A 12,253-nucleotide genomic window follows, 5' to 3' on the forward strand; every position below is an offset into this window, starting at 1 on the left:
ATTGTACCTTTCCCTAAGAATACCTTGAGAAAGTTGAGTTAATAAGAACTAAACCACATTAGAAACCATATGCTGTTTTGCCATCAATATGTTGGTCTCAGTTCTAAATCTCTGTGGGTCTTAGTTACTTTATGTTTAAGGAAAGTAGATGACTTGTAAAGTATTCTAAAATATTAAAACAGCAATAAAAAATATAACAAATTGAAGCAGTCCCAAAACAAAAGCAGGCAGTTTCAACATAGCGTGGTTGGCTGGGCACGGTGGCTCATGCCTGTAATCCCAGCACTTTGGGAGGCCAAGGCGGGCAAATCACCTGAGGTCAGAGTTTGAGACCAGCCTGGCCAACATAGTGAAACCCCATCTCTACTAAAAATATAAAAATTAGCCAGGTGTGGTGGTGCATGCCTGTAGTCCCAGCTACTCAGGAGGCTACAACAGAAGAATTGCTTGAACCCGAGAGGTGGAGGTTGCAGTGAGCCAAGATTGTATCACTGCATTCCAGCCTGGGCAACAGAGCAAGACTCCATCTAAAAAATAAAAAAAAAAAGTATGATTTAGTTTATTTGTGGAACTGAATAGCGCTATAAATTGGGCACTTACTATTTTAAGGCATGTGTCAGATGCAAGAGTGACAAACACAGTCTTACCTTGTACAAACTTATAATTCTGGTACAGAAAACAAGCAAAAATAGACAACTTTAATATAGCGTTGAAAATTCTATGTTGAAGTTACATCCTGGGGGTCAAGGTAGGTGAGGTACACTTAATCCAAGCTTACCATGTCAGGAAGACATGGCAAGTTTGCAGAGGAATAATGTCTCAATTGAATTTCTCAGGATGCGTAGTAGTTTGCTAGGTAAAGAGGAAGGGAACTCTGCACAGGTGGAAGAGCGTTAGCAAAGGTGATTGATATGAAACAGCATGGTCTGTTTTTGTATTTTAGAGAACAGGGTCCTGCTCTGCCACCCAGGCTGGAGAGCAGTGGCATGATCATCGCTCATTGCAACCTCAAACCCCTAGCCTCAAGGGATTCTCCCACCTCAGCCTCTCGAGTAACCAAGGCTATAGGTGTGCACCACCACACCCAACTTTTTTTAAATTAAAAAAAATTGTGTGTGTGTGTGTGTGTGTGTGTGTGTGTGTGTACAGATAAAGGTCTCACTATATTGTCCAGGCTGGTCTGAAACTACTGGCTTCAAGAGATCCTCCTGCCTCAGGTTCTCAAAGCACTAGGATTACAGATGTGAGCCACTGTGCTTGGCCAACATGGTCTGTTTTTAAAATAATTCTTAGGAATAAAGTTAACAAAGGGTGACTAGGAGATGAGGCTGGAGATTTTGGGTAGGAACAGATTACAAAAAGCCTGGTATATCTTCCTATGGAGTTTTGACTTCATTTTGAAGACTGCAAGAGGCCGATAGTCTGGCAGACAATGGAGGGAACAGGTATAAAATGAGTGCTGAAAGGACGCAGGATGGTGATCAGAGAGAGGTATATTCGTGCTCATGGTTATGTGAGTGAGGAAGTTTAAGGTATAGTCAATGTGGGTGGATGAAATGGAGGTCAAATCACAAGAGCTGAAGTCAAGAAACTGAGGATTGGTAATTAGGTAGTTGGTAAGGTATTAAGAATCTGGAATTGGAAGTTATGACACCAGGGCACTAGTTCTGACTCTAATGTCACTAATTATCTATGTTACTTGAAACAAATGCGTTGTTCTTATTTTTAGATTTCTTCTTCCAATAAAAAAATTACTAAGCACCTACTGTGTCCAGAAGTATATCATGCTCTAGGACTGTATCTGCCCTCAAAGAGCTCATACTCCTTAATGCGAGTTAATGTGTCTTCATTTAGTATTATTAAAATATTATAAGATGATTCTGAAAAGTAAGATAATGAGGCTTGCTTTCAGATTCCAAGACTATGCCTTTCATAAAGAGATTCTGGAGAACAAAGGTAGATGAACATCAATATGAAAGTACAAACATGTATCAACAACACACTGTGGCATTATGGACTAGTGGGAAGAGCAGTATAACCTTGATTGTAGTCTCATTATGTCTCATTTTCCTCCTTTGTAAAATGAGGATAATACCGCCTGCGCCGTTGACTTTGGCAGGCTGTGTTGAGAATCAGGTGAGCTAATGGTTGTGAAACCTCTATGATATACTTCATGCTATGCACTAAAGCACCACAGAAGATGTATGCTCTTGTTCTGTTCCCATTAGGTTAGTTAACACAATAATTCAGAGCAGAGAGGATAAGAGACCTGAAGATGGGAACATCAGGGAAAACAGCATATCCTGGTACTCCCTCAAGAATATATTTCAAGGCTGGGCATGATGACTCACACCTGTAATCCCAACACTTTGGGAAGCCGAGGCAGGGGGATGACTTTTTTTTTTTGAGATGGGATTTCGCTCTTGTCACCCAGGCTGTAGTGCAATGGCACGATCTTGGCTCACTGCAACCTCCGCCTCTTGGGTTCAAGTGATTCTCCTGCCTCAGCCTCCTGAGTAGCTGGGATTACAGGCACCTTCCACCGTACCCGGCTAATTTTTGCGTTTTTAGTAGAGACAAGGTCTCACCGTGTTGGCCAGGCTGGTCTCGAACTCCTGACCTCCCAAAGTGCTGGGATTACAGGCGTGAGTCACCACGCCTGGCCCCCCAGGCGGATTAGTTGAACTCAGGAGTTCAAGACCAGCCAGGGCAACATGGTGAAACCCTGTCTCTACACAAAATACAAAAATTAGACAGGCACATGGTGGTATGTGCCTATAGTCCCAGCTTCTTGAGAGGCTGAGGCATGAGAATTGCTTGAACTCAGGAGGTGGAGGTTGCAGTAAGCCAAGATTGCACCACTGCACTCCAGCCTGGGTCACAGATACACAGATATATATATATATATATATATATATAGATAGATAGATAGATATAGATATAGATATATAGATATAGATATATAGATATATAAATATATAGATATATAGATATAGATATATAGAGATATATATATAAATCGCAAGCATTTTTTTCATTAAAAAATTAATGCAAGTCTGCCAGGATGTTTCCTGTGTTAAATGACTTCCGCTGTTAACTTACAGACCCTCTACCACAACTATAATTTGTACCAGAATGTGTATACCCAACAAAGCTCTGTTGGGTGCCTTTCTTTTATTACAGCCCTCATCATACTGTACCACACTGCACAAGCATTTACTTGTATGCAAATTAGGCTATGAATTCCTGATGAATATGATCCCTTTCTTACTCAACTTTGGTATCCCTAGAACATAGCACAGTTCTTGATGCAAAGCAGACTCTCAAAGTATGTCAGATGAATGAATGGATTAATGAATACCAGCTAATATGGAAAGCTGTTCTTATCCTTAGGAGGTCACAGTGTGCAGGAGAGACAGACTTGTACACAATTAATTGCAATATCATACAATACATATTATGTTGGGACATAGGCAGGAAAAATTAATTTTGTCCCAGGGTGATAATAGGACTAAAAGGCTTTTACAAGTAGGCTGACATTTAGGCTAATTAATTAGCTGATGTGAAGTCCAATTCATATTTTAGAATACAATTGTGTTACAGTAATTATATTCATGATAATCTCAAACAAAATTGCAAAAGTCCAACATTGTTTTTGTAGGTAAAGTTGGCAAAGGAACACCTTGTAGAATAAAAGGAAGAGAAAAGAGAATCTCTGGCCCACAATTGAAGGGATAAAGGTTTAGTAAACAGGAATGGAGAAAGGATGGGGGATTTAATGCGGTTCAGGTAATAAGAATAAAAAGTTATAGAGAAAGGTTGCTAGAGTCTAGAAATTGGTCAAATGAAATAGGTATATGGGAGAGCTGAGAAGTAAACACATTAATAAAATGCTCAATTTAATTCATTTGGTCAGCAAATATAGTGTTGGGAGTACAACAAATGCAGACAAAAAAAAAAAAAAAAAATCCCTGCCATTATAGATCTTACATAGACTCGTTCTAATTGGAATCCATGGATTTCAATGTTCCCTTGATATTTTCTTGTTTGCCATATGTACAACTTTTAAGATATAAAATATGAGATGTCAAAATAGAAAATAGTCATAATATTTGTCTTACTAATAAAGGAATAGTTAGATTTTTTTTTCTTTTTTTGAGACGGACTCTTGCTGTGCCACCCAGGCTGGAGTGCAGTAGTGCAATCTCAGTTCACTGCAACCTCTGCCTCCCAGGTTCCCAGGTTCAAGCGATTTTCCTGCCTCAGCCTCTTGAGTAGCTGGGATTACAGGCACCCGCCACCACATCCAGCTAATTTTTTTGTCTTTTTTTAGTAGAGACGGGGTTTCACCATGTTGGCCAGGCTAGTCTTGAACTCCTGGTCTCAAGTGATCCGCGCACCTTGGCCTCCCAAAGTGCTGAGATTACAGGTGTGAGCCACCGCGCCTGACTTAGATTTTTAAAAATAAAAAGCTCAAAGTGTTTTTCAGCACATGGACCAAATTCTAACAGGTTTATTAGCCCTTTGAAGGTGCAATTGCGGGATACCAAGATATCAATTATACTGTTGTTTCAGGTTCCTAACAATTAATATTTGAACAGTGCTTCAGAATTTTTAAAGCACTTTTACATATTGAATGTTATCCCATTTAATCCTCAATAACAATCTTTTTATTTATTTATTTATTTATTTATTTTTGCACACTTTTTTGGTAGAAAACAAAGCTGAGGCTCAATGAGGTAAAGTAAAATGATCAAGTTTTGCAGGGCAAAATTCAAACTCATTCCCTTGACTATCTAGTCCAAAAGCACTTCCATATACTCTTCTGCACTTGATTCTCATGTTTGATCTACTTCTTATTATTCCTATTTTAAGGTGAAAAAACAGAAGTTCAGAGAGATTAAATAACTTGCCCAAAGTAAGTTGGCAGGTAGATTTGGAACATATTTCCACGTCTAATGGTAACAAAATTCATGTATATTTCCAATCAACTTTAAAGACTGAAATATAGAAATATTAATATATCAACTTACTTTATTGTAATTTTTATTTTAAAAATGTTTTAAAGAGATGGGATCTCGCTATGTTGCCCAGATAGTGCACTGCACCCTCGATCTCCTGAACTCAGGTGATCCTCATGCCTCAGCCTCCTAAGTAACTGGGACTACAGGTGTGTGCCACTGTGCCCAGCTTTATTGTAATTTATATTAGGTGAGCTTATAATCTAAATGCCTATCTCCAACAATGATACTAAAAAATTGTACAAAATAAGCTTTTATAGTTCCTACTTCCTCCTGCTTTAGGTAATAATTCAACTCCATAAGCAATACCATAAAGTCCTGACTAGCAAGGCAGGTTCATAGGTCCTTTCACAACAGATAAAAAAGATTAACATTTTGAAAGGATAGTTAACTTTAAATATGAATACCATAACATCAGTTAAACAGGGAAGAAGATGGCTGAATAGGAAAAGCTCCAGTCTGCAGCTCCCAGCGTAATCGACAGAGAAAATGGATGATTTCTGCATTTCCAACTGAGGTACCCGGTTCATCTCATTTGGACTGGTTGGACGGTGGATGCAGCCCATGGAGGGCGACTGGAAGCAGGGTGGGGCATTGCCTCACCCAGGAAGCAAAAGGGGTCAGGAGATTTCCTTTCCTAGCCAAGGGAAGCCATGACAGACTGTACCTGGAAAAACGGGACACTCCTGCCCAAATACTGCACTTTTCCTACGGTCTTAGCAACCAGCAGACTAGGAGATTCTCTCCCATGCCTGGCTTGGCAGGTCCCACGCCCACGGAGCCTTGCTCACTGCTAGCACAGCAGTCTGAGATCTACCTGTGAGGCTGCAGCCTGGCAGGCGAAGGGGCGTCTGCCATTGCTGAGGCTTGCGTAGGTAAACAAAGTGGCCAGGAAGCTCAGACTGGGTGGAGCCCACTGCAGTCCAGCAAGGCATACTGCCTCTATAGACTCCACATCTGTGAGCAGGCATAAGCTGAACAAAAGGCAGCAGAAACTTCTGCAGACTTAAACATCCCTGTCTGACAGCTCTGAAGAGAGCAGTGGTTCTCCCAGCATGGTATTTGAGCTCTGAGAATGGACAGACTGTCTCCTCAAGTGGGTCCCTGACCCCTGTGTAGCCTAACTGGGAGACACCTCCCAGCAAGGGCCAACAGACACCTCATACAGGCAAGTGCCCCTCTAGGATGAAGCTTCCAGAGGAAGGATCAGACAGCAATATTTACTGTTCTGCAATATTTGCTGTTCTGCAGCCTCCTCTGGTGATACCCGGGAAAACAGGGTCTGGAGTGGACTTCCAGCAAACTCCAACAGACCTGCAGCTGAGGGACCTGACTGTTAGAAGGAAGACTAACAAACAGAAAGGAATAGCATCAACATAAACAAAAAGGACATCCACACCAAAAGCCCATCTGTAGGTCACCATCATCAAAGACCAAAGGTAGATAAAACCACAAAGATGGGGAGAAACCAGAGCAGAAAAGCTGAAAATTCTAAAAACCAGAGCACTTCTCCTCCTCCAAAGGATTGCAGCTCTTCACCAGCAATGGAACAAAGCTGGATGGAGAATGACTTTGACGAGTTGACAGAAGAAGGTTGGTAATAACAAACTTCTCTGAGCTAAAGAAGCATGTTCTAACCCATCACAAGAAAACTAAAAACCTTGAAAAAGGGTTAGATGAATGGCTAACTAGAATAAACAGTGTAGAGAAGAACTTAAATGACCTGATGGAGCTGAAAACCATGGCATGAGAACTTTGTGACTCATGCACAAGCTTCATTAGCCTATATGATCAGGTGGAAGAAAGGGTATCAGTGATTGAAGATCAAATTAATGAAATAAAGTAAGAAGACAAGATTAGAGAAAAAAGAGTAAAAAGAAACGAAAAAACCTCCAAGAAATATGGGACTATGTGAAAATACCAAATCTATGTTTGAATGGTGTACATGAAAGTGATGGGAAAAATGGAACCAAGTTGGAAAACACACTTCAGGATATTATCCAGGAGAACTTCCCCAGCATAGCAAGGCAGGCCAACATTCAAATTCAGGAAATACAGAGAATGCCACAAAGATACTCCTCAAGAAGAGCAACCCCAAGACACATAATTGTCAGATTCACCAAGGTTGAAATGAAGGAAAAAATGTTAAGGGCAGCCAGAGAGAAAGGTTGGGTTACCCACAAAGGGAAACCCATCAGACTAACAGCGGGTCTCTCGGCAGAAACCCTACAAGTCAGAAGAGAGTGGAAGCCAATATTCTCATTCTTAAAGAAAATAATTTTCGCCGGGCGCGGTGGCTCAAGCCTGTAATCCCAGCACTTTGGGAGGCCGAGGCGGGTGGATCACGAGGTCAGGAGATCGAGACCATCCTGGCTAACATGGTGAAACCCCGTCTCTACTAAAAATACAAAAAACTAGCCGGGCGAGGTGGCGGGCGCCTGTAGTCCCAGCTACTCGGAGGCTGAGGCAGGAGAATGGCGTGAACCTGGGAGGCGGAGCTTGCAGTGAGCCGAGATCGCGCCACTGCACTCCAGCCTGGGTGACACAGCGCGAGACTCCGTCTCAAAAAAAAAAAAAGAAAATAATTTTCAACCCAGAATTTCATATCCAGTCAAACTAAGCTTCATAAGTGAAGGAGAAATAAAATCCTTTACAGATAAGCAAATGCTAGCTTTTGTCACCACCAGGCTTGCCTTACAAGAGCTCCTGAAGGAAGCACTAAACATGGTACAACCAGTACCAGCCACTGCAAAAACATGCCAAATTGTAAAGACCATGGATGCTACGAAGAAACTGCAATAATTAATGGGTAAAATAACCAGCTAACATCATAATGACAGGATCAAATTCACACATAACAATATTAACCTTAAATGTAAATGGGCTAAATGCCCAATTAAAAGACACAGACTGGCAAATTGGATAAAGAGTCAAGACCCATCAGTGTGCTGTATTCAGGAGACCCATCTCACGTGCACATATAGGCTCAAAATAAAGGGATGGAGGAAGATCTACCAAGCAAATGGAAAGTTAAAAAAAAAAAAAAAAGCAGGGGTTGCAATCCTAGTCGCTGATAAAACAGACTTTAAACCAACAAAGATCAAAAGAGACAAAGAAGTTCATTATATAATAATAAAAAAGGGATCAATTCAACAAGAAGAGCTAACTATCCTAAATATATATGTACCCAATACAGGAGCACCAGATTCACAAAGCAAGTCCTTAGAGACTTATAAAGAGACTTAGATTCCAACACAATAATAATAACGGGAGACTTTAACACCTCACTGTCAATATTAGACAGATCAACAAGACAGAATATTAACAAGGATATCCAGGACTTGAACTCAGCTCTGCACCAAGCAGACCTAGTAGACATCTACAGAACTCTCCACCCTAAATCAACAGAATATACATTCTTCTCAGCACCACATCGCACTTATTCTAAAATTGACCAGATAATTGGAAGTAAAGCACGCCTCAGCAAATGTAAAAGAACAGAAGTCACAACAAACTGTCTCTCAGACTACACTGCAATGAAATTAAAATCAAATTAAAAAATTAGAAGTCAGAATTAAGAAACTCACTCAAAACCACTCAACTACATGGAAACTGAACAACCTGCTCCTGAATGACTACTGGGTAAATAATGAAATGAAGGTAGAAATAAAGATGTTCTTTGAAATCAATGAGAACAAAGACACAATGTACCAGAATCTCCCAGTGTGTAGAAGGAAATTTATACCACTAAATGCCCATAAGAGAAAGCAGGAAAGATCTAAAATCGATACCCTAACATCACAATTAAAATAACTAGAGAAGAAAGAGCAAACAAATTCAAAAGCTAGCAGAAGGCAAGAAATAACTAAGATCAGAGCAGAACTAAAGGAGATAGAGACACAAAAAACCCTTCAAAAAAATCAGTGAATCCAGAGCTAGTTTTTTTTAAAAGATCAACAAAATTGATAGACCGCCAGCAAGACTAATAAAGAAGGAAAGAAAGAAGAATCAAATAGACTCCATAAAAAATGATAAAGGAGATTTCACCACTGATCCCACAGAAATACAAACTACCATCAGAGAATACTATAAATACCTCTATGCAAATAAACTAGAAAATCTAGAAGAAATGGATAAATTCCTGGACACATACACCCTTTCAAGACTAAACCAGGAAGAAGGTGAATCTCTGAATAGAACAATAAGGGTTCTGGAATTGAGGCAATAATTAATAGCCTACCAACCAACAAAGTCCAGGACCAGAGAGATTCACAGCTGAATTATACCAGAGGTACAAAGAGGAGCTGGTACCATTTCTTCTGAAACTATTCCAATCAACAGAAAAAGAGGGAATCCTCCCTAACTCATTTTATGAGGCCAGCATCATCCTGATACCAAAGCCTGACAGAAACACACAAAAAAAGAGAATTTTAGACCAATATCCCTGATGAACATCAATGCAAAAATCCTCAATAAAATACTGGCAAACCAAATCCAGCAGCACAGGAAAAAGCTTATCCACCATGATCAAGTTGGCTTCATCCCTGGGAAGCAAGGCTGGTTCAACATACTAAATGTAATCCATCACATAAACAGAACCAATGACAAAAACCACGATTATCTCAAGTGCAGAAAAGACTTTCGACAAAATTCAACAGCGCTTCATGCTAAAAACTCTCAATAAACTAGGTACTGATGGAACATATCTCAAAATAATAAGAGCTATTTATGGCAAACCCACAGCCAATATCATACTGAATGGGGAAAAACTGGAAGCATTCCCTTTGAAAACCGGCACAAGGCAAGGATGCCCTATCTCACCACTCCTATTCAACATAGTGTTGGAAGTTCTGGCCAGGGCAGTTAGGGAACAGAAAGAAATAAAGGGTATTCAATTAGGAAAACAGGAAGTCAATTTTTTTCTGTTTGCAGATGACATGATTGTATATTTAGAAAACCCCATCCTCTCAGCCCAAAATCTCCTTAAGCTGATAAGCAACTTCGGCAAAGTCTCAGGATACACAATCAGTGTGCAAAAATCACAAGCATCCTAAACACCAATAATAGCCAAATCATGAGTGAACTCCCATTCACAATTGCTACAAAGACAATAAAATACCTAGGAATCCAACTTACAAGGGATGTGAAGGACCTCTTCAAGGAGAACTACAAACCACTGCTCAAGGAAATAACAGAGGACACAAAAAAATGGAAGAACATTCCACGCTCATGGATAGGAAGAATCAATATCGTGAAAATGGCCATACTGCCCAAGGTAATTTATAGATTCAGTGCCATCCCCATCAAGCTACCAATGACTTTCTTCACAGAATTGGAAAAAACTACTTTAAAGTTCACATGGAACCAAAAGAGAGCCTGCATTGCCAAGACAATCCTAAGCCAAAAGAACAAAGCTGGAGGCATCACGCTACCTGACTTCAAACTATACTACAAGGCTACAGTAACTAGAACAGATATATAGACCAGAACAGAACAGAGGCCTCAGAAATAACACCACACATCTACAACCATATGATCTTTGACAAACCTGACAAAAAAAAGAAATGGGGAAGGGAAGTTTCCCTATTTAATAAATGGTGCTGGGAAAGCTGGCTAGCCATATGTAGAAAGCTGAAACTGGATCCCTTCCTTATACCTTATACCAAAATTAATTCAAGATGGATTAAAGACTTAAATATTAGACCTATAACCATAAAAACCCTAGAAGAAAACCTAGGCAATACCATTCAGGACATAGGCATGGGCAAAGACTTCAGGACTAAAACACCAAAAGCAATGGCAACAAAAGCCAAAATAGATAAATGGGATCTAATTAAACTAAACAGCTTCAGAACAGCAAAAGAAACTACCATCAGAGTGAACAGGCAACCTACAGAATGGGAGAAAATTTTTGCAATCTACCCATCTGACAAAGGGCTAATATCTAGAATCTACAAAGAACTTAAACAAATTTACAAGAAAAAAACCCCATCAAAAAGTGGGCAAAGGATATGAACAGACACTTCTCAAAAGAAGGCATTTATGCAGCCAACAGACACATGAAAAAATGCTCATCATCACTGGTCATCAGAAAAATGTAAATCGAAACCACCATGAGATACCATCTCACACCAGTTAGAATGGTGATCATTAAAAAGTCAGGAAACAACAGATGCTGGAGAGGATGTGGATAAATAGGAATGCTTTTACACTGTTGGGAGTATAAATTAGTTCAACCATTGTGGAAAACAGTGTGGTGATTCCTCAAGGATCTAGAAAACTACAAATACCATTTGGCCCAGCGATCCCATTACTGGGTATATACCTAAAAGATTATAAATCATGCTACTATAAAGACATATGCACACATATGTTTATTGCGGCACTATTCACAATAGCAAAGACTTGGAACCAACCCAAATGCCCATCAATGATAGACTGGATTAAGAAAATGTGGCACATTTACACCATGGAATAGTATGCAGCCATAAAAAAGGATGAGTTCATGTCCTTTGCAGGGACATGGATGAAACTGGAAACCATCACTCTGAGCAAACTATCACAAGGACAGAAAACCAAACACCACGTTCTCACTCATAGGTGGGAACTGAAAAATGAGAACACTTGGATGCAGGGTGGGGAACATCACACACTGGGGCCTGTCTCGGGGTGGGGGCCTGGGGAAGGGATAGCATTAGGAGTAATACCTAATGTAAATGATGAGTTGATGGGTGCAGCAAACCAACATGGCACATGTATACCTATGTAACAAACCTGCATGTTGTGCACATATACCCTAGAACTTAAAGTATAATAAAAGTAAATAAATCAAAAAAATAAAAATACAGGAAAAAAAAGAAAAACAGGGAAAATATACCAAGACAATACTGCATCTAAAATAATAACAAACCAGTACTAAATACTTTTAAAACTTTTCAACTATATATGAATCATATATAAAAGATGATGGCACCTAGTTTACAGAAATGGTATGCCACTTGTACAATTTTGTATTTTATAATAGCAAAGAGCCAAATCAAACTTTAATATTGAATTCTATAAATATTAATGTAAAATATTTTCAAGTGAAATGATGAAATTTTCAGGAAAGCATTAAGATAATCAAAATAATATAAATTCCCGAAAAAAAGGAAGACTGAGCCAAGAAAATACAGTTACTAGAAAATGTACTAAAATGTCTACCTACCTAATTATGCCTTGTTACACATTCC

Source organism: Papio anubis, chromosome 17 (genome assembly GCF_008728515.1).
Source record: "Papio anubis isolate 15944 chromosome 17, Panubis1.0, whole genome shotgun sequence".
In the NCBI taxonomy this organism is placed as follows: Eukaryota; Metazoa; Chordata; class Mammalia; order Primates; family Cercopithecidae; genus Papio; species Papio anubis.